Consider the following 12,070-nt stretch of genomic DNA (forward strand, 5'->3'; position numbering starts at 1 on the left):
GGGCGCCCCTCCCCCAGCCTCGCTGCTGCCGTTTCGGTTAGATCGCAGACTGCTGTGCTAGCAATGAGGGAGGCTCCGTGGCCATGGCACCCTCCCAGCCAGGTGTGGGTATAATCTCCTGGTGTGCCCGTTTGCTTAAAGCACAGTATTGGTGTGGGAATTACCCGATTTTCCAGGTGTTGTGTGTCTCAGTTCCCCTGGCTAGGAAAAGGGACTCTCTTCCCCCTTGCGCTTCCCAGGTGAGGCGATGCCTCGCCCTGTTTCAGCTCTCGCTGGTTGGGCTGCAGCAGCTGACCAGCACCGATTGTCCAGCACTCCCCAGTAAGATGACCCCAGTACCTCAGTTGCAAATGCAGAAATCACCGGTGTTCTGTGTCGCTGGCGCTGGGAGTTGGAGACTGGAGCTGTTCCTATTCGGCCATCTTCGGTTCAATCATTTTGAATCCCAACTTCAGTAAAAAAGATAATTCAATGTTGCTCTATGGATATGTTTTTAGGAGGTGACATTATCAGTCAAAGGACTTCCCAGGAAAGTAAAAGGGCCAGGTAACACACATGTCAGTTGCCATTAAGCGGTCTACCCAGGTTGAAATGAGAAGATTACGAAGAAAGCAGGAAGCAGATAAGCCATCCTGAGAACTGAGCCCTCCAGGAACCAGGACGCATGGCTTGACCTTCTAATGGCACTGCAGAAAACAGATTCCAAATCTACCAGCATGACTGTAATCTCCAATTAAAGTCCAGCAGCAATAGTCAGCTCAGCTATGTGCCAGATAAGGGAAATGTCTCTGCATTTCACCAAGACTTACATTTAGATTTTTCACATTAAAAATAAGTCATGTCCCAAACAAAATTATGATTTTATTAGAAAACAAGAGAAAATGATCAACTAGATTCCAAATGTCACAATAAAGCACTGACTTTTTAAAAATTTCCTTTTCAATGTTTATGCATTCATAACACAGTTGTAACTAAAGATATATAAATTTGCAATCTTCACATTCCTAATATAATTATTTTAATGTCTTCACAGTTAGCTATTGAGAATCATTCTAATACAAAGATAAAACAGAATAGGTAAATATAAAATACAACTAGCATTTTATACTACGACAAATGTCCAATTTTCATAAAACATATAGAACTACACTGTGTTACCAAAACATGGAAGACATTTTAAATCACAGGTTTCCTATTTAGTAAAATAGTTTTGTGATATGAGACCTAATTCATGTCACCATTAATGAAAACACTTGAAATAATATGCCAGCCTTGTAAATCCTTCCTTCAGTAGTTATTGGCAATGATTAAGACAGAGGTCATGAAAAACTTAATCTGTTTTTTTCAAATGCAGAACAGGCATAAAAATGATTACCACCTTTATGAAAAACTAAGCACTGCTTTTTTATTTATTTATTTATTTTTTGAGACGGAGTCTCGCTCTGTCACCCAAGCTGGAGTGCTGTGGCGGGATCTCAGCTCACTGCAAGCTCTGCCTCCCGGGTTCACGCCATTCTCCTGCCTCAGCCTCCCGGGTAGCTGGGACTACAGGCGCCGCCACCTCGCCCGGCTAGTTTTTTGTAGTTTTAGTAGAGATGGGGTTTCACCGTGTTAGCCAGGATGGTCTCGATCTCCTGACCTCGCGATCCGCCCGTCTCGGCCTCCCAAAGTGCTGGGATTACAAGCTTGAGCCACCGCGCCTGGCCTAAGCACTGCTTAAAGTCATACATATAGTAATCTGGAAAATGCACCTTGATTGATTCCACACTGTCATCTACCATATCAGATTTCCATAATTACCCTAAAGAGAAAACACCAAATACTAGTACTGTAACAGAGTGACTCATAAAGAACAGAGAGGAAAAGTAGCAAAGGTACAACAGTGTTTTTTAATGGAGACATTGCATCTTAAGTCTAATTCTTGAATTAACTTTTTTCATAGAAAAACTGCATTGCAAAAACCTAAATACAGTGTGGTACTAGCATAAGGACAGATAGTAAACCAAAGGCACAGAATTGAGAGTACAGTCAATTGATTTTCTACAAAAAAAGTCAAGTCACTGGTTAGTCTTTTCTGCAAATGGTGCTAAGACGTATATGCAAAAAATAAAAATAAAAAATCAACTAAATAAAATAAACATAGACCCAAACCTCACACCATATATAAAAACTGACCCCAAATGAATTAAAGACCAAAACGTAAAGAGTAAAACAACAAAAGTTTTAGAAAGAGCCTGGGTGCGCTGAGGCAGGTGGATCATGAGGTCAGGAGATCAAGACCATCGTGGCTAACACGGTAAAACCCCATCTCTAACAAAAATACAAAAAATTAGGCAGGTGGGTGGTGGGCACCTGTAGTCCCAGCTACTTGGGAGGCTGAGGCAGGAATATCCTTTGCACCCGGCAGGCGGCAGTTGCAGCAAGCCGAGATGATGCCACTGCACTCCAGTCTGGCGACAGAGTGAGACTGCATCTCACAAAAAAAATAAAATTAAAAAAAAAACAAGTTTTAGAAAGAAACACAGAAACTTTTCATGAGCTTTGAATAGCCAAAGTTTTTAGAAACATCAAAATCATAAGCTTTGAAACAAAAAACTAATAAACTGAATTTTGTTACAATTAAAAACTTCTGAGCACCAAATAACACCATTAAGAAAATAAGTTTATACACACACACAGTTTTCCATATTGATGCAATTTATCAATAATTAAAATTTACAGTATTTCATTGTTGGCATTGTTGGGGGGAAAGACACCATTAAACAAGCCAGAGACTAGAAGAAAATATGTGCAAATCATATATCCAATAAAGGGCTTAAATCAGACTATATACAAAGAGAGACAACCCAATATAAAAATGGGCAAAGGATTTGAATAGTCATTTCTCCAAAGAAGATATAGGAGTGACTAAGAAGCTCAATGACTGAATGCCTAAGTCAACTGTGAGAAGATAAATTTCATAATTATCATCTTTTATCCTTATCAAAAAGCTACGTAACAGAATGATTTCACTAGAAACTCCAAAGCACGTAACTTTGTATTTGTCACATCACAGTCAAGTTTTCAAATCACTGGGAAAATAAATAATAATAACATCCAGATTGGACAAGAAAAAAAACTATATCTGCAGATGACATAAGCTGGTATATAGAAAATACAAGGAAAGTCATACACATAAAAAACTATCATTACTGATAAACAGGTTCAACATGGTTGCAGGAAACAACATCACTATACAGAAACCAATTGCATTTCTATACACTAGCTACAGATACTTTGAAAATAATTACTTTCTTAATTTATAAAGGCATCAAAAAGAAAAAAATACTTAGGAATAAATTTAACATGAAGTATTAGATTGTACCCTGAAAGCAATACAACACTGTTGAAATATATTAAAGAAGACTGAAAGAAATGGAAACACGTCCCATGTTCATGTATCAGAGCTCTTAATATTGATCTAGCAAGTCAACATAAGAGCTCTTAATATTGATCTAGAAAGTCAACATAATCGCTATCAAAAGGCTGGCTCAACATTCAAAAACCAGTATCATCCATCCTATGAATAAGTTGAACAAGAAAATCATGACCATATCAATAGTTGCAGAAAAAGCACCTGACAAAATCCAATACTCTTTCAGAATAAAAACTCTCAGTAACTAGAAATAAAGGGAAAATTTGTCAACTTGATAAAGAACATTTAAAAAAAACCTAAAATTAACATCATATTTAATGGTGAGAAACTCAAATGAGTTAAAAACTTATCCACATATCCATATAAAAACCTGCAAATGAATGTTTCCAGCAGTATTATTCATAACTGCCAAAACTTGGAAGCAACCAAGATGTCCTTCAACAGGTAAATGGATAAACTGTGGAACAGTGATATAATGGAATATTAATTATTCAGTGCTTTAAAAGAAATGAACTATCAATTCATGAAAAGACATGGAGGAAACTTAAATGCACACTGGTAAGTGACAAAGCCAATCTGAAAACTCTAGCTATTGTATAATTCTAACAATATGACACTGTGGAAAAAGTAAAACTATGGGGCAAAAGATGAGTAGTGGCCAGGGGTTCAGGAAGAAGAAATGAACAGGTAGAACATGCAATTCTTTTAGGGCAGTGAAACTATTTTGTATGATACTGTAATGGAAATACAAGTTATGTATTTATGAAAGCACATAGAACATACAACACAAAGAGTGAACCTAATATAAACTATAGATTTTAGTAACGATAATATATCAATATTGGCTCATCAATTATAATAAATATACTACACGAATGCAAGATATTAATGATATAGGAAACTGGCAGTGGGAGTCATATGGAAACTGTCTGTACTTGCTGCATAAATTTCCCCCAAAAAACAGTATAATTACAAAATATAATATTAATGAAGACTCTATCATTAAAAAGAGAAAATAAGTCTTTAAATTAATTTAATTCTCCTTAGAACAGAAAGCTGACTGAGGTTCTGATGAGAACAGCAGCTGTTACCTTGTCGTGTTAAAATTAACTCCAGACAGCTTTCTAATAACCTCTCATTAGGCTAGGCCTTAAACAATTGTATTCAGAGTAAATAAACAAGATTCTACTACTACTAATCTCTGAAAGTATCTTCCTTATTTGCAATTTACTTCAACTATAGGCTCTGGAAAGCCTTCCCTTCTTTTAGACTAAAAATGCAAGTAATTGAATTAAATATATATTTTTAATGTTTTTAGTATTTTTTAATTTTCCTAAGACTTAATCCTCTTCTACCTTGTTAAATGATAGCCCTCTCTGCTAGTCTACCACCCAACAGAATTCCTAATTCCATCTCTGTTCCCACAAAACTTTGTTCTTACCTCTAGAGATACATTGTCACACTGCATGTCAGTCATGTGAATACTTACCTGGCCTATCCCCTACACCAGAGGTCCCTGGTACCAGTCTGTGGCCTGTCAGGAACCAGGCTGCACAGTAGGAGGTGAGCAGTGGGCTAAAGAGCACAGCTTCATTTGTATTTACAGCTGCTCCCCATTGCTCACATTACCTCCTGGGCTCCGCCCCCTGACAGATCAGTGGCAGCATTAGAGTCTCATAGGAATGCAAATGCTATTGTGAACGGCACATGCCAGGGATCTAGGCTGCGTGCTTCCTGTGAGAATCTAATGCCTCATGATCTGCCACTGTCTCACATCATCCCCAGATGGGACCATCTAGTTGCAGAAAAACAAGCTCAGGGCTCCCACTGATTCTACATTATAGTGAGCTGCAAAAATTATTTCATTATAGACCACAATGTAGTAATAATAATAGAAATAAAATGCACAATAAATGTAACATGCTTCAATCATCCTGAAACCATCCCAGCCACCACACCTGCCATTTGGAAAAACTGTCTTCCATAAAACTAGTCCCTTATACCAAACAGGTTGGGGACTGCTGCCCTACACCATAAGCCCCTAAAAATAGGGACTATACCACAGTCATTTTATACTAAGACCTCGCTCCTAGAAGGCACCACCAATTGGGATGTTTTGGATGTAAGAGACAGACACCTAACTCAGACGAACTAGCTAATCTGCCAGGAAAGTGAACAGGAGATGCTGGGTTTAAGCACTGCTGAATTGCAGGTCAAAAATATATATATATATATACACATATATATATGTCTGTGTATTTGTGTGTGTGTCTCTTCTCTCCCCTTCCTCTCATTCACTTTTCCTCCATCTCCCTGCTTTGATTTCTCCTGTGTTGTCTTAATTTTCAGTAAGGTTTTCCCTACGTCATAGCAAAAACTGCCACTAGCAGCTCCAGCTTAACAAACTCACAGAAGGCAAAACTTCTTCAATAGTTGCAACGAGAATACTATGGCCCCTCCAAAGACAGTTGTGACCCTTTAGTCCATTTTCATGCTGTACCTGAGACTGGGCAATTTACAAAGGAAAGAGGTTTAATGGACTTACAGTTCCACGTGGCTGGGGAAGCCTCACAATCATGGCGGAAGGCAAGGAGGAGCTAGTCATGTTTTGCATGGATGGCCGTAGGCAAAAAAAGAGAGCGCTTTTGTGGGGAAACTCCCGTTTTTAAAAGCATCAGATCTCATGAGACTCATTCTCTATCACAAGAACAGCACAGGAAAAGCCCACTCCCATAATTCAATCACCTCCCACCAGGCTCCTCCCAAGACATGTGGGAATTGTGGGAGTTACAATTCAAGATGAGATTTGGATGGGGACACAGCCAAACCATATCACTGGCCATGCTTATGTTACATGCCCATAACTGAGCCAGCAGGGTCACCTCCTCTAACTACACAGGGTGAAAATGAAGCAAGGGCAATTGCCCAGGGAAAATCTGGATGATTTATTAAAAGATGGAGGAAAAGGATGCTGGGTAGACAAAGTCAACAGACATTCACTACTTCACAGATTCTGAAAGACTGTGACTCACTCCTTTCTAGGGAGTATTTATCAGCTGCTTATGTAGAAAGCTGACTTACCCACTGAATGTCCAATAGAAATGGTCTGCAATGTCTGTCCCTGTACAATATATGTTTTCAAAATGATTTATTTTCACTTTTCTACTTCATATGGGGTTATCCACGCTGTTTCATTCTCCTGGCCCACAGTGAGAGCATTTTGCATTTATTTAAACACCTATGTTTTTCAGGACATTTCTCTTCCCCTGTCATATATAAGTATCTTAATGCCAAATGCACACACTGCAGAAGATGAATGTGTTGGTGGCTTTTGTGTGGGGAAAGATTTGAGTATATAAAATCTGGCCAAACAGACCGGAGGCTCACAGCCAGAATTATCCCAGCAGAAATGGCAGGTCTCCATGCCCCACCCTTCAAAGTTCAAAAACACAAATGAACGCAAGTCTTTGAAACTACAAATGCAACTCCACGAGGCTGGACGCCGCTTTTTCCCCAAAATAAAGCCAAGACCATTGAGGTTGGCATAGGTGGCTTCTGGTTGTGGTTTATTCCAATATTTGTGCCAAGGTCCTCCTCTCTTCTGAGAGGAGAGGAAGATAAGAAAGAGGATGGGACAAAGGAGAGGAAAAGGAAGAGAAGGAGAAGGAAAGGAAGACAACATGACACTATACACAAAAGGCCATCAGCATATATCTGCCATTTACACATGCTGGAACTCTCACAAATAACTGAAAATAATCATTTGGGGTGGTCTCCAAAATGTACATGGAAGGAACAAAACAACTTTTTCCTATCAGGCCCAATCCACTTTATCCAGCCTCTCTTACTTATACCAACCTGATTTTGCTTAAATTATTGTCAGCCTCAGCTTTTCACAGGAGCTTTCTTTTATGGATTTTCCATCCAGCAAATGTTCCTGTTCCACGGCTGGGCAGATCCGACCACAGCATGCTTGCCTACAAACCGCAGCAGCTCACCCACAGCAACTCCAACCTGGGGAGGCAAAGGCCAGAAGCCATTATAAGGACTCAAAGTCACCAACTTTCTCTCTCTCAGGGCACGTATTTGGCAGGATAACCTCAAACACGTTCCCAATGTTCAAACTCATTATAAACAGAGACAACAGCTTACAAGGTATCGTAAAGACAAGTGTGGGCTATTCTGAGTGGAGGACTGAAATATTTAATCATTTATTGAAAAGGTTTGGCCTAGTGATTATGCTCTGTTTGTGGGAAACTGAAAAGCCAGATGTTTTAATTAACCATGGAAAACACAAGCTACAACTAAAATTTCATGAACACACTGATCTGCCCCGTGGAAAACCACAGGAATGTTCTGGCAGGGCTCAGTCTAAATTCTTGGGACACAGAGGGCTGGAATCATTCCCCTTAGGAACTCAAACAGAAAATTAACTTGCTCAATATGCTTTAAAAAGTAAAGTGAAACCCAGATTTAATCTCAAATATAAAACATTACAGGACTTCAAAGGGCACCACAAAAGACACAGAAGTGGGGCTACAAAAAAATTCTAATGTGGTTCAGGATTTAGAATATATTTACATTGCAATGTGAATAGTGTAACAGAAAATTTTATAGGTTACATAATCCAAAGGGGAAACGAATAATCTTTCATTTCCTAATAGAGGAAATTATATATGAAACCAATATTCAACAAGTAAATCATAAATATTATCAAACATATAATATAACTGGGCAAAAGGAATCCCTTAACTATCCTGCTGCCAAACACGTGGCCTAGCTCACAGGCGACCATGCTTTAGCTAGAGGAATCAGGGCTTCCAGAAAAACAGTGTTGATATAACGTATGCTTACTGAAGGCACAGCTAGCAATTCTGGCACAAAAAACTCAATGAGGGACTCCTATGAAAGCAATTAGTGAACAATAAGAGCTAATAGATTAAGAAGTCTTCATTTGTTAATTATAGTAACAGTTATAACAACATCCGTATATGTCAAATATTGAAAGCCTATTCAAGAGGGGACAAGACAAATGTTATTTTCAGATACTGGGTCCACAGTTCTATTTCTGTAAATCAAAACAGTCCTCGTCACAAGTGTGCCAAGCATAATATTACATTAATCTCTACCTTCAATTGAAACCTCAGTCCCAAAAATCATCTCAAAAGGAACACAGCAGAAAAAAAGCAAGATATCAAGTTATATATGTATGGTATGGTCCCAATTTTGTTCTACAAACTGAGTGCACATAATCTAAAGACACCTAAGGGTGAACAACAGCACTTTTGGGTTATGGACTGGGAAGCTATTTGTATTTTCTTTCTGGCATTTTCCAAATTTTCTACAATTAACATGCATTGCCAGTAGAATTAAGAGCATTTTTAAATAAGGGGTTTCTTTTAAGACTGCAGGAATACAAATCAGAAATGGGGTATCTATGCTATATTAGTCTGATCTTTGGTCTGCCTCTTATCTGAACAGAGTTAACAAATGAAGAAGTATTTATCTGATCACAGAAGTTCTTAATTTACACGTTCAAAACTCAAGTGTCCAGTAACACTTCCAGGGATGAACAACACTTTCCTAGAAATAAAAAATTCTTTTCTACTCTGCAAACTTGTCACAGACAGAGAACCATAGTTGTTTCCCTCACCTATCATATCCAAACTTCTCTATCACTGACCATGCCATAAAACTGTCACTTAGTTAAAAGAACGGGCTGGGCACGGTGGCTCACAGCCTGTAATCCCAGCACTCCAGAAGGCTGAGGCCAGAGGATCACTTGAGCCCAGGCATTCAAGACCAGCCTGGGCAACAAAGAGAGGCCTTGTCTCTACAAAAATTTAAAAAACCAGCCGGACATGTTGGTACATGCCTATGGGCCCAGCTATTTAGGAAGCTGAGGTGGGAAGGTCACTACAGCCCAGGAAGTCAGAGCTGCAGTGAGCCATGATCACGTCACTATACTCCAGTCTGGGAGAGAGAGTGAGACCTTATCTCAAATACATAAATTAAATAAATAAGTAAGTAAAAGAATGTCTCCTGGTGTTACCTACTTACAGGAGCAGGGCCCTTAATGACCCCTGGCACACTCATTTCTGATGCTCTTAGCACCCTGAAAAACACAAGACACAATGGCAGAATCTTTATACACTAGGGGCCTTGGCAACTCATTGCTCCAAGAAGCCCATGCCCAGACAGGTAAAATGTCTTTCCCTCACAGCCACACAGCCAGCAAAGCAGGAATGAGAGTCCAGATCATTTGCCTTCACTTTGACCAAGTGCTCTTTCCACCACTATGACATTTCAGCATGCATTCATGGAAATAAAATTTGTACAAATCATGTGCAGGTATTAAATTCATACCAGCAAAACCAGAAGAATGAGACAGAAATTGATTCTACCAAAAATGAAATGCATGCAGGAGAAAAAGTGAAGACTCAATCCTAGGCTGAAAAAGACAAGGCTCTGCCTAGAACATGCTCAACTGAAGAAACAATGAGTGCACTGTGCTTGGGTAGCAGGTGTCCTGAACAAAAACTGCCTATTATACCGAAAGCTTTCTGGTCCTAGCACTGGCCCTGTTGGTAACACTACAGTCCCACCGCTCAAAGAAGAACAAAAGGCTTTCAACAAGATAAAACTACACCTGCACCAAGGCACCCACGATAGACAGGAAAGATGCATGCACCAGTGTTAGAAATAATAAGTAAGTGTCTGAAGGCATCAAGTACAGCCTCTTACTTCCAAAATTATCCAAGTCTTAAGGGAAAGACATTAGTGGTTTCAAAAATTAGGAGATGCCAGACACGGTGACTCATACCTGTAATCCCAGCACTTTGGGAGGCCAAGACGAGAGGATTGCTTGAGCCCAGGAGTTTGAGATCAGCCTGGGCAACATAGTGAGACCCTATCTCTACAAAAAATTTTAAAAATTAGTCCAGGCACAGTGACTCATGCTGTAATCCTAGCACTTTGGGAGGCTGAAGCTGGCAGATAACTTGAGGCCAGGAGTTCAAGACCAGCCTGGCCAACATGGCAAAACCCTGTCTCTACTAAAAGTACAAAAATTAGCCAGGCATGTGGCACATGCCTGTAATTCCAGCTACTCAGGTGGCTGAGGCAGGAAAATTGCTTGAACCCAGGAGGAGAAGATTACAGTGAGCTAAGACAGCACCACTATACTCCAGCCTGGACAACAGAATGAGACTATCTCAAAAAAAAAAAAAAAAAAAAATAGCTGGGCATGGTGGCACATGCCTGTGGTCCAGCTATTCAGGAGGCTGAAGTGGGAGGACTGCTTGATCCTGGGCGGTTGAGGCTGCAGTGAGCTGGGATCTCACCACTGCACTCCAACCTGGGCAAGACAGCAAGACCCTGTTATAGAAAAAGAAATAAAGAAAACAATACAGTCACTAATAATTAAAATAATCCTAATCCGTCATCTCTTATGTCCACACAGCCTTGGAGAAAGAGCAGGCTTTTTTCTGTGTTCTTTAAGATTATTTCTTTGAAACATTGCTTACTTCCACTTTTTGCACAGCATCTACCTATGGTGTCCACGCCACACTAATCAGAAACCCAGAGTCTCACAAAATGGGAATAGCCTGAAAAGCCAGGGGAGAGAGGACAGATGGCAATGACAAACTCAGAAACAATCCCTGAAAGGTCTTTATTGAGCTCCCTTCTCGTCATCCTTTCCCGACTGTGCATCAGGACAACAAAGGCATGAGCTGTGAGGCTGCTCATAAAGCCGCGGCCTGGGCTGATGTGATCTGGCTTTGTGAGAGCCCAAACAAACACAATGGCTCTGTCCCGCCTCAACTGAGAAGTCAGGCACTGGGGGAAAAAAGAAAACGCTTTTTCTCCACCCAAAACCACTTCTCAAATCCCTAACATATATTCCCATGGCTGGATCCTGAAGGCAACACAATGTCAGCAGTTTATTTATTCCCTTCGATGCCTCAGTTCTAACAGTAAACATTAATGTCCGCAGCAGGCAAACGGAATCAGGGTCCTGTTGGTATTTCACAATGAAATCATAGCTTTGTTGTGAGTATTGTTCCAGTAACACCTTAAAGTCATTTGTAAGATAATGAGGGTAAGTGTAAATGTAGCAGTCTGATAAAATAACCTGTAACCCAAGAATCACAAAGTAGATTAAAGCTTGAAGTCACCAAATTATCTTTCTCAACAGAAGACTAAACAAAAATGAGAACTGGATTTGATTCACAGATTGTGAAATCCTTTTTCTACTCAAAACCTTGGTCATATAGCAGTTGGTCTTTGGCTTCGGTGAATGGCTCTGGCAAAATGTGCACCCAGACACTGCCACCATTTGAGGATCTTCAATGTTTGGCCAGAATTTTTTTTTTTTTTTTTTTTTTTTTGAGACGGAGTTTCGCTCATCTCCCAGGCTGGAGTGCAGTGGCGCAATCTCAGTTCACTGCAACCTCCGCCTCCTGGGTTCAAGCAATTCTCCTGCCTCAGCTACCCAAGTAGCTGGGATTACAGGTGCCCGCCAACACACCTGGTTAATTTTGTATTTTTAGTAAAGACAATTTTCACCATGTTGGCCAGGCTGGTCTCAAACTCCTGACCTCAGGTGATCCACCTGCCTCAGCCTTTTTTGTTTTTTTTTTTTTTGAGACGAGT

The 12,070-nt window shown here is 40.0% G+C and overlaps 1 protein-coding gene across 16 annotated transcripts in view; it reads right to left on the reverse strand.

Moving 5' to 3' along the window:
- APBB2 (amyloid beta precursor protein binding family B member 2) overlaps positions 1-12,070 on the reverse strand; it is a 430,702-nt gene that overhangs the window by 345,591 nt on the left and 73,041 nt on the right. For all 16 annotated transcript variants that reach the window (XM_017854485.1, XM_017854599.1, XM_017854539.1 and 13 more), the window contains exon 2: positions 7,274-7,429. The gene's annotated coding sequence lies outside the window, so the exon portion shown is untranslated. The remainder of the gene's footprint in view (positions 1-7,273; positions 7,430-12,070) is intronic.

The sequence above is a fragment of the Rhinopithecus bieti genome, unplaced genomic scaffold, assembly GCF_001698545.2.
Source record: "Rhinopithecus bieti isolate Rb0 unplaced genomic scaffold, ASM169854v2 scaffold_2339, whole genome shotgun sequence".
Classification (NCBI taxonomy): domain Eukaryota; kingdom Metazoa; phylum Chordata; class Mammalia; order Primates; family Cercopithecidae; genus Rhinopithecus; species Rhinopithecus bieti.